The following is a 16025-nucleotide window of genomic DNA, read 5'->3' as shown; positions in this document are numbered from 1 at the left end:
CACTCCTGTCCCACACAATCATTTCACACACCTTTTATAAATCACCATAGAGATTCTCCTCTCCCCAGCAGAAGCCTGAATCCTTGGACCCTAGGTTAGCCACCCTGTTTTCACACATTATGACTGTTGATGCATGTAGGGGTTGCATTGGGAAAAATGTTTGCATTTTCATGGAGGCTTGTTGGAGAGGGGCCATTATACAAAGGAATGACAGAAAGGGTGGAATCTATTTTTAAAAAAAATTATGGTAAAACATACATACCCTATACATAATGTAAAGTTTTACCATCTTAACCATTTTTTTTTAAATTCGGAGTTTATTTCACATGTCTATTTTTGTCTCCCCGCCATTGCCACGTCTGACCACCGCTACTACTGTGTCCTATCATCACATTCCATACATACTTAACACCAAGGGAAGAGCGGAGCTCTGTCTTTAAAAACTAAACAGGCATTTTGGACAACACATTTTTGGCAACGGAACCTGGACAACGTTTATCAAACATGGTAGGGAAAAGTTCTCACTCTGCATTATAAAAAGGACAGCTAGATATCAACTGTTACAGAAACAAAATAAGATAGGAAATTTTAACAATCTGTTTAAACTATTTCCTTAAAGAGTTTTCCTCCACTGCCAGAGACCTGGAGAGCCTCCTGACGAGTCATCGGAAGCAATTTCTCACATAACTGATGAACTTGGCTTTCACTTTGGGAAGAGAACCACCTTTTTCCATACTTGTTTATATTTTTGTCTTAATGTCTTCTAGAAAACTAGGTCCTTTTGGTACTTTAGGAGTTTTTTTCCTGTTTTTGAAGGATTCTTCACCTTCACCTTGGTGTTTGATGGTTTTAAATCTTTTCTATTCTGGTTTGATTTTTGTGCATTTTTTTTTGGCCTGGAGTATTTGGTACAGATTTCTTGACCGAAGCTTTAAGTGAAGGACCAGTTTCCTCTGCATCAAAATCATCAATATCATCATCATCTTCTTCTTCTTTATTGGCAGCAAGTTTTGCTTTTTTCTGTGGAAACTTACTTCCACCTCCAAGGCCAGATTGCTTTCTAGACGTACTTAAGAGGGTCATATCCTCCTCCTCTTCATCTTCTGACAGACTCTGAACCTTCTTCCACAGTCACTAAGCACTGCCCACTGATATGCCCAGGTCCTAACCATGTTTCAACCATTAGACCATGTTTGGTGTTATTTCAAAACCCCCAATGGAGACCATTGGCTGTACAGACATTTTCAGAGTTGGCAGTGTTGCTTTAGTTGGACAGTCTTCCTAACTCATTGCTGCTGCTTCAACAATGTGCAATTCATCCTTTGCACTAGCCCCCAAAGTGACTGTTTTTAAAGATAAGTGGTGCACATTTTTATCATTATGCACCTTAAAGGGACCATCTTTCTTGGCCCTTAGTTCACAGCTGAAAAGACAGTTTTGAGGCCACAGGGGGTTCATGTCCATTAGATCTTCCATGGGGTGGTGCATGCACTGAGGTGGGAGAGAAGGCAGATGGAGATAAACAACTCCAGCTCCAAAGATGCAGGATGGACTCACACCAGGGCATCTCAACCATTTTTAAGTGCATGGTTCAGTGAAATTAAGTATATTCACATTGTTGTGCCACCATCACCAGCATCCATCTCCAGAATGTTTTCATCTTTCCAGATTGAAACTCTGTATCTATTGCACACCGGCTTCTTATGCTCTCCCTCCAGGTCCTGACAACTATCTTTCTATTTTCTGTCTCTGTGAATTTGTCATTTTGGGTTACTATAAGGAAAATACCATAGATGACATGGCTTCAGCAACAGAACTTTATTTGTTGCAGTTCTGGAGGATGGGAAGTCCAAGATCAGGATGCCAGCACAGCTGGGTCCTGGGAGGGACCCCTTCCTGGTCTGCAGAGGAAGGTCTTCTTGCTGCGTCCTCAAAGGGCAAAGAACAGAGAGTGAGGAAGTGAGTTCTGCAACTCACTAATCTCACCACGATAGCTCCACCATCATGACCCAATCATTTCACAGAGGCCCTACCTCCTACTACAATCACACTGGGTGTTAGAAGTTCAACATTTGAATTTTGGGGGGACAAAAACATAAATGAAGTTGTGCAATACATGGCCTTTTGGGTCTGGTTTATTTTACTCAGTATAATGAAGGATGAATCTTAGTCTTCAAGGTTCATCCATGCTGTAACACACGCAAGAATTTCATTCTTTTTGAAGGCTAAGTAATATTCGGAAGGGTGGCCTTGGCCTGATGGTAGGTCTGAGGGGTGGGGACAGAGATGAGTATCGAATGGGGTCTCTTTCGGGGAAGGGTAGTTGAAGATTTTCAAATCATACTGTGGAATTAATTGCCCATTTTGCTGTTCTCCCATGTCAGTCCTGGCTTTGTATTTAGAGAACAATGTTCATAACACTGATGGGCCATGCAATGGAAAGAATTTATTACTATAAGGTGTCCTTGAAATTGGCATAGATTTGGAACCTCTGTATTAGGCATTCCTTCAGGACTGCTGTGATGGCTGCTGGGAGTGGAAGCCGCTTCCCAATGTCATACCCTATTCCCACATCACGACTTTTCACCATATGTCTGTGTTTTCTTGACATTCAATATGCTCACATATATTTCAGGATGATTTTTGGTCATGAGAGTAAATATTTACTGGGTTATTAGCCAAATGAAAGGAAAACAAAAACATGACCTTCCAGGGCTGAGCCTATTGTCTACAACGTGAATTTAAGCAATGCAAACGCTTCCACAAGGTTCGGTTGGGGATGAGCCTGAATGTACACATCCTATGGGGATTTTTCCTCCTCTCCCGACAGTGCTAATATTCAAGAAAAAACAACGATGTGTGTGGAACCTGATGAGATTAGTCTAAAACCCAGAATAAATAAGGATTTTGATATCATCCTGTCCTGACTCATGTCTTGCATGTTTTAAATTCTCTTGGCCCTGTAAACAGGTTATAGCTAATTATGGCTGGAGCTCAAAAGGCTTGGGGGTTGAGTACATAGTAGATTCCAAAGCGTGAAAGCCTAGCTCAATTTCTCCACATTGGCAAGGGCACACTACAACTCAAGGGCCAAAAACACCGGGGAGGTGGTTTAAGTAGTTTGCAGCCAAATACAGGGAGAAGGAAAGAGAAATAAAACTCAATCATCAATCATCATGTTGTTAAAACCGCTTGGGGTTTTGGTTTTCCTTTATTTTGTCCGTTTATTGTAACAGCTGGAAGGGTGAGCTCAGCTGACTTAATGATATTTTGCAGCACTAACATATTTGGTGACAACTCAGCTCTTGGAAGCTTAATAAAAGTAGAGAGATGAAAAATGTAGCCAGAGAGTTGAGAACTCTCTGACATCATAGAGAAGAAATAAAACTTTTTCTTCTTTGATCTTATGTATATGACACGGGTGTGATTAGTCATCATTTTTGAAAACTGAAACACAACAGCAAAAACAACTGGAACGTCAGCAAAGCATCTGACCTGGCAAGGGACTGGAATTTGGAGGCCAGGGCTGATCAACCCATCCGGCCCAGGGGCCCAGCACCTAGGGCCTGTAATACTTTTAGGAGCTCACAAAAATATTCTCATTGTTTTTTAATTAGGAAGAAATATGCAAGAACTTTAAGATTAAAGAATATCTTTTAATATATAATATTAATATTTTTCATACCAGCACAGCTGGAAAATATTATTTTTATGGAAGAAGAGACTCAGGAGGCAAAAGTGTCTAGGGTCCATGAAAGCCATCTGCGCCTCTGTGGGGGGTTATTGGCATGTGGTCCTAAGTTGTCTCTCCCTAATATCCCTGTCGGCAGCTGGGTCTCAGAAGCAGGCTGGCACTTGAGGAGTCTCCCCCGGCCATACAACATCCTTGTGTTCACTATTCCCTATAGGACATGTACATGGAGCAAACAGGGTTTGGATTTGACCATTTTCCTTTGATATTCAGTTATGAACCTATTTGATTTTCTTTCCTTTTTGAGGCCTGTATTCTCCTTTCCACCCAGTTGGGCTGCGGTGGGGAAGAGCAGATCCCAGTTCCTGAGAGGTGAGTAAGGGATTCTCAGCTCCCAGGGAATCTACAGCTGATTCCTCAGGAATGTGGGCAGCTTGACTGCAGGACTGTGACTGTCTTTGGCTAGGATCTGGTTGTAAAGGAGGGTGGTAGAGTCAAAAGAACACTAAGGTGAAGACCCGATGCCCTGATCTAACCTGAAATCTACCACTTATCAGCTGCGCAACATCAGCCTGACTGATTTCTATAAAATGGGAACAATCAGACCCATCTCTGTCACCTGCTATAATTATTATGGATACAATAATACATGCAAATGGGTTTTGTAAATTTGGAAAGTCTTCTTTGTTATAAGGATCCAGAAGTCATTTCACACATAATGCCTTGGTGTTTTATAGGTAAAATGGGGGAGAAAACAGTAACTGGCCTCCATTTTACTTCTGAGCAGGGTGATGTGGCCAGGACTACCGCGTGTGAGAAAGTTCCCTTCAGACATGAAGTCATTACTAAGCTGATGAGCGAGACCTGCATATCATTACACAGAAATGTTATATGTTGGATCTAAAAAAAAATCTACCCAAAAGTAGAATACTTGGATTTAGCCCATGAGAACCAGGGTTTGAAACTCCCTGCAGTGGGTGCACTAAGGAAGCTGAGTGTCACGTGATCTTTGTTGACACGCCTCTGCTGCTTCAGCACGGCAGGGCCCTGCCTGTTAACCTTGACCCTATGGGCCTACGCTTGGGCCCTTCCTCATCCATACACTTACCCCTCCAGCCACTGGTGGGGCACTTTTGGAAAGAGGCTGAACTTAGTCACAGCAATTACTTTCTCTTCTGGTCCAGGCCTTGACAAGCTGTCTGACAACCAACCACCAGGAAGAGAGACAACTGCTGCCCATCAGAGGGCTCAGCTGCCCAGAAGACAGATGGGTGCACAACCATCTCCAACCAAAGGGAAGTTAGGGACTGCAGACCTGGGAGTGAACAGTCTGTTGGGGACACTACTCATCCTCCCAAGAGGTAAAAAAAAAAAAAAAAAATGAAAGTAATGAGGAGGGAGAAAGGCAGGGTCTGCCTGGCATGGAGTCCACAGCAGGAGGCCATGGCATAAAGTCAGAAACTGTTTTCTGCTGCTCTAGCCCCTGACTTGCTAATTATGCCAAGTGCACATTTTTTTCTAGGAGATGTAGGCTAAATATGAATAATGGTTACATTAGGGCATCAGATCTTACTCCTCTCTCCATCCCACCATCTGCCCCCTTGTCCCATTGTGCTGAGTTCCACCATGACCCAGGCCCTGTGCTCAAGGATAGGGCTTCCCGTGGAGCTCACATCCTCACCAGGTAGACAGAGACAAAATGCATATAAAGAGATGACACAACACAGCTACATGTGGTGAAAGTGGTGCCGAAAGCCATCCAGTCCATGCTAACCTCTGGTTCTTTTGCTTACTCTTTTTTTCAGACTTGCGTCTCATACTCTTCCTCCATCTTCACACTCAACAAGGCTGCCTCTTACGTGCAATTCCCTAAATGGAAGCCAGCAGCCCCTTCCACCTCGTCCTGCCACCAACAAACTTTCACATTCACCTGCAATTGCATCCTCTGTCTTCTTCCTTCCTATGCTGATGGCCCAGGACCACCAGGCTCACCTGTATCTCCTCTCGCTTTCCAAGGGGCTTCACCCCTCCAGTTCTCCCCACAGCCCCCTACTCTCCCAGCTCAGCCTATTTCTCTATTTGTGTTTATTCCCAGCACCATACAAACATACTCAGCACCTTCCACCCTAAAACACAGACAAATTTTGTTTGATTTTAATCTCTCCCTCTGGTTTCTGCCCCACTTCTCTGCTTCATTTCAAAGTAAAACTTCATAAAGTTACTTCCTTCACCAGGACTGGCCTGGTGACCATTTGCAGGACCCAGTGTAAAATGAGAGTTCAAGGTGGGGACTGGGGAGGGAAGTCACTGTCACCTTCCTAGGCAGCTCTTCAACCCTTGGAGGACAACCGTCCAGGGTAGCAGCCCCCTATGTCACCAGATGCAATGTGGCCCCGATTGCTGCTGGGTGAGCAACCCCGCAGGGTGTCCTGCCCAATGGGCAGTGGGATGGAGATGACCATCGCCTGTCCTTTCCTGAAACATCACAGGGTACGTGAACTCAGCCTGCCCATGCCCTGGCCCAGACTCCTCTGGAAATGGAGGGTGACAGCAGAATGGTGGCCTCCCTCAGCCAATGTGTGTGTGAGCTGGACGGGGGTAAGCAAGGGGTGCAGGGCAGGGCCTGGGGCCAGGAGCTAGGGGCTGGGGAGACCTCATGTGAACCAGAGGATGCAGGGGTATCCCAAAGCATGCTCTGTCACCCACTGCCCTCTTAGACTTCACTTACAAAGCAAATTTCAAGACTGCGAACGCCAGGCACTGTATTCCAAGCTCAGAGTCTGGTAGCACCGTGTCCTGCTTCCTGCCTGTGGGTCCCTCCTCCCTCTGCCCCGTGGTGGCCAGGCTTTTGCAGATGGCGGCTGTAATGTGGGCGCTCTTGTCATGGCTACTGCATGCAGGGGCTGCTTGGTGAGCCGAACCCCCTTCCTCAGTATGTCAGTCCAGCCCCTCTGAAGGCTCTGCAGACTCTGTCCTTATAGCTCCTTGTCTCCTGCCAACTCGGCACAGACTGACTGCTCCCAGTGGCTGTTGTCCTGGACTCGCTCTCCTCATTGGCATCCATCCCCTAAGGGAAACCTTGTGTGGGGCTGGCACCATTTCACGCCGGCAACCCTATGTTTGCCTCTTGCAGGGACTGGACATCCCTCCTGAAGCGTCTTCCACATTCGACATTTCCTGGCACTTTAGCTGTTGGGGCTGCACTGTGGCCCTCATGCATGTGCAGTAGCAGCTTTTCGTTTATTCTTTGTATCTGGAACTGGACCAGACCTTTTCAGGGCACCTCAACCTGCATTTAGAAATCTGACACTTCTGGAAGTCATCTTTCTGATGATCCATGTGGCCACGATAATGACTCATGGGTTCTCTTTCTGTAAACCGGTTCCTATAGGAATTCTAGAAAGTTATATTAGTGGGAAATGTGTTTAGGAGTCTCAAGATTACATGGCTCAGACTGGCAGGGACTGGAGTGCTCCTCAGGGTCCCAAAGTTTCACCGAGGGACCCAGGAGCTGTGATTTTTTTGGGTCAGAGAAAACAACTTGTTTTCTGAATTGCAATTTTATATATGAGTTCATTAGGAAAAAGAGCATTGCATTCCGGGAACATAAGTGACTTGCTAAAGTCACACACTGGTAGCCAGCTGAGTAGGGAGCAGAGCTTTGATTCCAATCCAGGTTGCTTAGTAGGAGGCTTCCAAATATATATACACAACTCTATAATGCCAAGACCCATTGCGAGCTTTGGAAATTTAGTCTCCATTTCACTCATCAGCATTTCTAATTTTGAGCAACATGTGTATGTGTAGTTGGGTTTTAAGGTTTAGTAATAGCCCTTGAGCCAACATGGAAAGACTTGGAGAGATTGGATCAGTCCTTTCACTAGCATGATATCTGTGGTCTCCAAACTTGCACACAGGATGGGATAGATTCTAGAACTTTTCTGCCAACCATAGAAGCAAGGAGTGAAATGATTGACTCTCCTCCCTGAAGAAGGGCAGGGAAAGCCTAGATGCTTGACAAAGGGGCACAGCCATCATTCTTACATTTTCCCATTTTTTTGAGGCTTTCTTGTTTGTTTACTATCAGTACTACATCCCTAAGAAATGAGTTTCTTGAGTTTGCTATGCATTGAAATAAATCTGCTTTTACATTTCCTACAATGAATAAAGATGAGGCAGTGAAGTTCAACAGGAGAACTTTGCAGTTAGACGAGATAAGAAGCACTGTATTGGGGGTGGAGCAAGATGGCGGCCGAGTAACAGATTCCCTACAACTGGGCACAGTGGGTCTGGGGAGATAAGACTCCAGGTATTTCTGGCTGGTTGGATCTGCCTATAATCATCCCTTTGAGGATACAGGTAGTCAGCAAGGGACTTCTGGAACCCAAGAGGAGGACAAAAACAGTGGAAAACTGGCAAGTGGTTGCATGTGTTCAATCAACCTAATCCCACCAGCAACCATAAGTACAAGCAGCAGTGAGACTGCAAACTGGAAAGGCCTTACCTGTGAACTGTTTCAGTGTTTTTGCATTGGCACTCAGTTGAACTGCCTTGGGGAAAGCTTGAGCATGAGTGTGGAGAACTTTGGGCATTGTCTAGGGCCCCAGACTGAGCCACTGAGCTGGGCCGCAGGGAGCCATTGGGGGAGAACTGCTCTGGCAAGCTCCGCCCTCAGTGTCCCAGAGCAAGGATCAGGTGGGAGCTAGTAACCTAGTGACTGAGCAGCCTAAAGGTGGGGACTGAGCTGCCTTACAGCCTTAACCCTTAGGGGCAGAGTGAGACTGGTTTTGGCACACTGGAGCCTCGGGCTTTTGCCCTGGGTAGAGTGCCATGGCGTTACAGCTCATAGCAACCTCAAACTCCCGGGCTTGGTGCTGCCCGGAACTCCATAAGAGCTGCGCTGTGACCCCCAACCCGCGACCTGTGCCCGGCAGGCCTCCGTATGCCCTGACCAGGAACTGCGGGAGCCACGCAACCCCGTGTCCTCCCTCCTATATCCTCCCTGACTCCACATTGGCCCGCTCATCTCACCAGGGATACTGGTAGCCACGTGCCCTCTAGAGACCTCCCTGCCTCTGCGCAGAGCCCTTCTCTTGGCCAGAGATGGCTGGAGCCTTGGGCTCTCTGTGCCAAAGTCACTGGGCACCAGACACTCCCAGAACTGTGCGCACCACCTCCCGCCCTGTTGCTGGATCTGGGTGTGTCACACACCAGAGCTGCTTCCACACCCAGAACTCCCTAGCTGGGTCAGCCCCAGAGGAACTACACAGGGTCACTCTCTACAAAGATCCAGCAACAATAGAGTGATCCCACTGGGGTCTAATCTTGGAGAGACACCTCCCCAACTTTGAGGATGGCCAGAGGCAATGGTGAAAAACAATCATGAGGCAAAATCAACAGAAAAAGTCTGGCAATATGAGCAGATCAACTCCCCCAAGGATCAATGGGGCAGACACAGCACAAGATACCATGCACAAACAAATAGCTGAGATGTCAGAAATCTAATTCACAATATGGATAGCAAATAAGATTGAATTAGAATTCCAACCAGTAACCCAAAAGATGTCTCAAGAATTCAACGAATTTAAAGACCAAATGATCAAAGATTTTGACACATTGAGACAAGAAGTTGCAGCCCTCAAAGATCTGAGAAACATAGTAGAATTCCTCAGTCACAGAATGGAGCAAGCAGAAGAAAGGATTTCTGACATTGAAGACAAAGCTTTTGAACGATCCCAAACTCTCAAAGAGGAAGAGAAAAGGAGGGCAAAAACAGATCAATCTCTCAGAGAGCTCTGGGACACTTCAAAGAAAACCAATGTTCATCTTATAGGGATCCCCAAAAGTGATGGAGTGGCTTCACAAGGCACAGAGCCTCTTCTCCATGTGATTATGAAGGAGAACTTTCCAGACATGCCAAGAGATCCTGAAATTCAGATAGCAGACAGTTTCAGAACTCCAGCATGACTCAACCCAAATAAGACATCCGCCGGACACATCATAATCAATTTCACTAAAGTTAATATGAAGGAGAAAATTCTGAAAGCTGCCAGACGAAAGAAAACCATTACCTACAAGAGGAAAAATATTAGAATAACTGCAGATCTCTCTGCTGAAACCTTTCAAGCTAGAAGAGGATGGTCATCAACTTTTAATCTCCTAAAACAAAATAATTTTCAACCCAGGATTCTGTATCCAGCTAAACTGAGTTTCATTTATGATGGAGAAATTAAATACTTCAATGACATTCACATGTTGAAGAAATTTGCCATAAGTAAACCAGCTCTCCAGGATACTCTCAGACCTATCCTCCATAAAGACCAGCATAATCCTCCATCACAAAAGTAAACCCACCCAGAAAATTTTGATCAAATTCCAACTTTCACAGTCGTAAAAGGACTAAAAATGTCCACTGGACTCTCAAAAGGCTTATCAATATTCTCAATTAATGTGAATAGTTTAAACTATCCTCTAAAGAGGCAGAGGTTGGCTGACTGGATACAAAAACTCAAGCCAGATATCTGCTGCATACAAGAATCTCATCTTACATTAAAAGACAAATATAGACTCAAGGTGAAGGGATGGTCATCTATACTCCAGGCAAATGGAAAGCAGAAGAAAGCAGAAAAAAGCAGTTGTTGCAATCCTATTCGCAGATGCAATAGGCTTTAAACCAACCAAAATAAGGAAGGATAAGTATGGACTCTTCATATTTGTTAAAGGTAATACTCAATATTTTGAGATCTCAATTACTAATATTTATGCACCCAACCAGAACGCACCACAATTTATAAGAGAAACTCTAACAGACATGAGCAACTCGATTTCCTCCAGTTCCATAGTAGTTGGAGATTTTAACACAACTTTAACAGTGCTGGATAGATCCTCCAAAAAGAAGCTAAGCAAACAAATTTTAGATTTAAACTCAACCATTCAACATCTGGACGTAACAGACATCTACAGAACATTTCATCCCAACAAAACTGAATACACATTCTTCTCATTAGCCCATGGAACATACTCTAAAATGACCACATCCTAGGCTACAAATATAACCTCAGCACATTTTTAAAAAGTAGAAATTATTCCTTGCATCTTCTCAGACCATCATGGAATAAAAGTTGAACTCAATAACAACAGGAACCTGCATACCCATATAAAAACATGGAAGCTAAACAACCTTATGCTGAAGGATAGATGGGTTATAAATGAGATTAAGAAGGAAATCACCCAATTTTTGGAACAAAACAACAATGAAGACACAAATTATCAGAACCTCTGGGATACTGCAAAGGCAGTCCTAAGAGGGAAATTTATAGCACTGCAAGCCTTCCTCAAAAAAAATGGATAGGGAGGAAGTTAATAACTTAATGGGAATCTCAAGTAATGGGAGAAAGAAGAACATTCTAACCCCAAACCCAGCAGAAGAAAAGAAATAACCAAAATCAAAGCAGAATTAAATGAAATTGAAAACAAAAGAATTATACAACAGATCAATAAATCCAAATTTGGTTTTTTGAAAAGATCAATAAAATAGATAAACCTTTGGCCAACCTAACTAGGAAAAAAAGAGTAAAATCTCTAATTTCATCAATCAGAAATGGTAACGATGAAATAACAACAGACCCCTCAGAAATTCAAAAAATCCTTAACGAATACTACAAGAAACTACTCTCAGAAATACGAAAATCTGAAATACTCAATAAGATCCTAACAAACAGAATCCAATAACACATCAAAAAAATTATACATCACAACCAAGTGGGATTTATCCCAGGGTCTCAAGGCTGGTTCAATATACGTAAATGTATAAATGTAATTCAGCACATAAACAAACTAAAAAATAAGGACCATATGATTCTTTCAATTGATGCAGAAAAAGCTTTTGATAATATCCAGCATCCCTTCATGATCAGAACACTTAAGAGAATTGGTATAGAAGGGACATTTCTTAAACTAATAGAGGCCATCTACAGCAAACCCATAGCCAATATCGTATTGAATGGAGTTAAATTGAAATCATTTCCACTTAGATCAGGAACCAGGCAAGGTTGCCCATTGTCTCCATTGCTCTTTAACATTGTAATGGAAGTTTTAGCCATTGCAATTAGGGAAGAAAAGGTGATCAATAGTATCCACATAGGGTCAGAAGAGATCAAACTTTCACTCTTTGCAGATGATATGATTGTATATCAGGAAAACATGAGGGATTCTACAATGAAACTTTTAGAAGTGATCAAGAAATACAGCAATGTCTCAGGCTACAAAATCAACACACATAAATCTGTATCCTTTATATATACCAACAACAGCCAAGCTGGAAAAACAGTCAAGGACTCTATTCTTTTCACAGTAGTGCCAAAGAAGATGAAATATTTGGGAGTATACCTAACAAAGGACGTGAAAGATCTCTACAAAGAGAACTATGAAACTTTAAGGAAAGAAATAGCTGAAGACGTTAACAAATGTAAAAACATACCCAGCTCATGGCTGGGAACAATCAACATTGTTAAAATGTCTATACTACCCAAATAAATATATAATTTTAATGCAATTCCTATTAAAGCTCCATTGTCATATTTTAAAGATCTTGAATAAATAATACTTTGTTTTATATGGAATCAGAAAAAACCTCAACTAGCCAAAACATTACTCAGCAATTAAAACAAAGCAGGAGGAATCACGCTACCAGATCTGAGACTGTACTATAAATTGATAGTGATCAAAACAGCATGGTACTGGCACAAAAACAGAGAAGTAGATGTCTGGAACAGAATAGAGAACCAAGAGATGAATCCAGCTACTTACCGTTATTTGATCTTTGACAAGCCAATTAAAAACATTCAGTGGGGAAAAGATTCCCTATTTAACAAATGGTGCTGGGTAAACTGGCTGGCAACCTGTAGAAGATTGAAACTGGACCCACACCTTTCACCATTAACTAAGATAGACTCTCACTGGATTAAAGATTTAAACTTAAGACATGAAACTATAAAAATACTTGAAGAAAGTGCAGGGAAAACTCTTGAAGTAATCAGCCTGGGTGAATATTTTATGAGGAGGACTCCCCAGGCAATTGAAGCAGTATCAAAAATACACTACTGGGACCTGATCAAACTAAAAAGCATCTGCACAGTCAAGAACATAGTAAATAAAGCAAGCAGACATCCCTCAGCATGGGACAAAATATTTGCAGGTTATACCTCCGATAAAGGTCTAATAACCAGAATCCACAGAGAACTCAATCGTATTAGCAAGAAAAGAACACGTGACCCCCATCTCAGGGTGGGCAAGAGACTTGAAGAGAAACTTTTCTAAAGAAGACAGATGCATGATCTACAAACACATGAAAAAAAGCTCATCATCCTTATTCATCAGAGAAATGTAAATCAAAACTACTTTGAGATATCACCTAATCCCAGTAAGAGTAGCCCACATAACAAAATCCCCAAACCAGAGATGTTGGTGTGGATGTGGAAAAAGGGCACACTTCTACACTGCAGGTGGGAATGCACACTAATATGTTCCTTCTGTAAGGATGTTTGGAGAATACTTAGAGACCTAAAAATAGACCTGCCATTCGATCCTATAATTCCTTTACTAGGTTTATACCCAGAAGACCAAAAATCACAATATAACAAAGACATCTGTACCAGAATGTTTATTGTAGCCCAATTCATAATTGCTAAGTCATGGAAGAAGCCCAAGTGCCCATCGACCCACAAATGGACTACCATCGTACTTATATACCATGGAATATTATGCAGCCTTAAAGAAAGATGGAGACTTTATCTCTTTTATGTTTACATGGATGGAGCTGGAAGATATTATTCTTAGCAAAGTATCTCAGGAATGGAAGAAAAAATATCCAATGTAGTCAGCTCTACTACTAAGCTAAATTATAGCTTTCACATGAAGGCTATAACCCAACTATAGCACAAGACTATGGGGAAAGGGGCAAGGAAGGGGAAGGGGAGGTTATGGTGGAGGGAGGGTAATGGGTGGGGCCACACCTATGTTGCATCTTAGAATGGGTACAGGCAAAACTTACTAAATGCAGAATACAAATGTCTATATACGATAACTAAGAAAATGCCATGAAGGCTATGTTGAACAGTTTGATGAGAATATTTCAGATTGTATATGAAACCAGCACATTGTACCCCTTGATTGCACTAATGTACACAGCTATGATTTAACAATAAAAATAAATAAATTAATTAAAAAAATAAGAGGCCTTCTCTTGCTCTCTGGGAACCCACAGCCATGTGAATAAGCCTGAGCCAGCCTGCTGGAGGATGAGAGACAAGTGCAGCAGAGGCAAAGGGCAGCAGCAGAGGCCTTCCCTGGGCCCAACAGCTCACTAACTGCCAGGGAGATGAGCAAAGCTCTCCTTCCTCTTTCAACGGCAGAGGAGCCACCAGCTGACTGCTGGGTCCAGACAAAGCAACCACCCAACCAACCCTCAGAGCCACAAGAAATAATAAATGTTGTTTTAAGCCTCAAAAAAAAAAAAAAAAAAAAAAAAAAAGAAGCCCTGTATCTATCACATATATGTTTATAGAATTTTTCAAGTCATTTTAGTAATTTTGTGTGCATAGGGAATGTTTTCACTGGCATATACACTTTGAGAAAAAAATTTTAATCCTATGATATGAACTTCACTTATTTATATAGTTATTAATGCAATAATTATTTATTGGACACGTATCATGTATAAAGTGACTATGTTCAAGGTACAAGAATAAGAAATAGCTTTCACATTTTCAAGGAGTTTAAAATCTAGTAAAAAGAACATAATACTTTTACGTGGCCACATGGATTTTTAATATATTTTAAAAATTTCAAATGTCAGCCACAAATTTCTCTGCAAACTAACAGACATTCAGGCATTTTGTCTTGAATTTACATTATCAACTTGATATCTCTGCTGTGTTAGGGGATACTCACGAGACAGCTGAAAGGGATAATATTAAAATAGATTAGGTGATTGTATTCAGTGCCTATAAAAAGCTATAATCTAACGGCCTAGAAAGTTTATTTCCATAACTACTAAAATGTAAATGGACATTCAAATGTAGCATTCGTATTTTTAGCGAAACATGGCTTTTATCACATATAAACAAACAAGTAATCCAAGATTGTCAAAGAAGTTGTTAGAAGTATAAAATGACTAATTAAAATAAGAAATACCGGTCTTATTACCCTGAAATGGTCTGGAACTGAATTGAATGCTGTTTGATTTAGGAATTATAGCAATTCATATCTTAAGGGCTCTGGAGTCTTCATCAAACCATGGAAAATATGGCACATTAACTCTGGAGACCAGACAGAGAGATGCTAAGCTAAGGAGCCTTCTAACCAGTGGAAATCCTAGAGGGGGAGCCCTGCTCCTCTGGCTGCAACCCATTTTGATTTGCTTGGTTTCGGGTAACCTTTGTTCAACACCCAACATTTTAGTCATGTCTTTTTTCTGAACAGATACTAAATTCTCCATTAAAAAAAAAAATCACCTATTCAATAGGCCTGTTTCCTTGGTCTTCCCTGTAGGATTTTTCTGAGGTGCCTGGGAACCTGCAGAACTGGAAAAAAGGGCAGTGTAATAAGCCTGGAGGGACCTTCAGGAATTAGGAATGTCAAATTAGAAATGATGTAAGAAAACAAAGCGAGTTAGGAAAACTACTTTGTCCGGAATCATTCAGTGAAAACAATGAAGTGTGTTTCTTTAGTTTAAAGATTTATATTAAACTATTTATATTAAAAAAAAATACAGAGTTTTACTCTGTGGCTTTGTGTAGAGTGCTATGGCATCATAGCTCACAGCAACCTCAAACTCTCAGGTTCAAGTGGTCCCTTGCCTCAGCCTTCTAAGTAGCTGGGACTACAGGTGCCCTCCACAATGCCTGGCTAAATTTTCTGTATTTGGTAGAGATGGGGACTCACTCTTGCTCAGGCTGGTTTCCAACTCCTGAGCTCAGGCTATCCACCCACTTTGTCCTCCCAGAGTGGAAAGATTACAGGTGGGAGCCACTGTACCCAGTCTTTTTTTTTATTATTAAATCATAGCTGTGTACATTAATGCCATCATGGGGCACCACTGTACCCAGTCTTGACCTATCATCTCTCTTCTAGTCCCTGGTCTTTCTTAAATGTGACTTTTTCAAGATCTACTTTCAGATTTATTTTATTTTAATTTTTTCTTGCATTTTTCATGAAAATATTACTGTATTGCTAATGAAAGAACTCTTCTTCTTTTTCTTCTTCTTTTTTTTTTTTTTTAAAGAAAAATCCTTTAGTGAGGTATGATTGAAAATTTTGGTTTTTAGTGGTTCAT

The 16025-nt window shown here is 42.0% G+C and overlaps 1 pseudogene; it reads right to left on the bottom strand.

Annotated features, from left to right (window-relative positions):
* Positions 1 to 613: 613 nt before the first annotated feature.
* Positions 614 to 1476, bottom strand: LOC128584868 (nucleophosmin-like; annotated as a pseudogene).
* Between the last annotated feature and the right edge of the window lie 14549 nt (positions 1477 to 16025).

Source organism: Nycticebus coucang, chromosome 4 (assembly GCF_027406575.1).
Source record: "Nycticebus coucang isolate mNycCou1 chromosome 4, mNycCou1.pri, whole genome shotgun sequence".
Lineage (NCBI taxonomy): Eukaryota > Metazoa > Chordata > Mammalia > Primates > Lorisidae > Nycticebus > Nycticebus coucang.
This window is presented reverse-complemented; position numbering and strand designations above follow the sequence as displayed.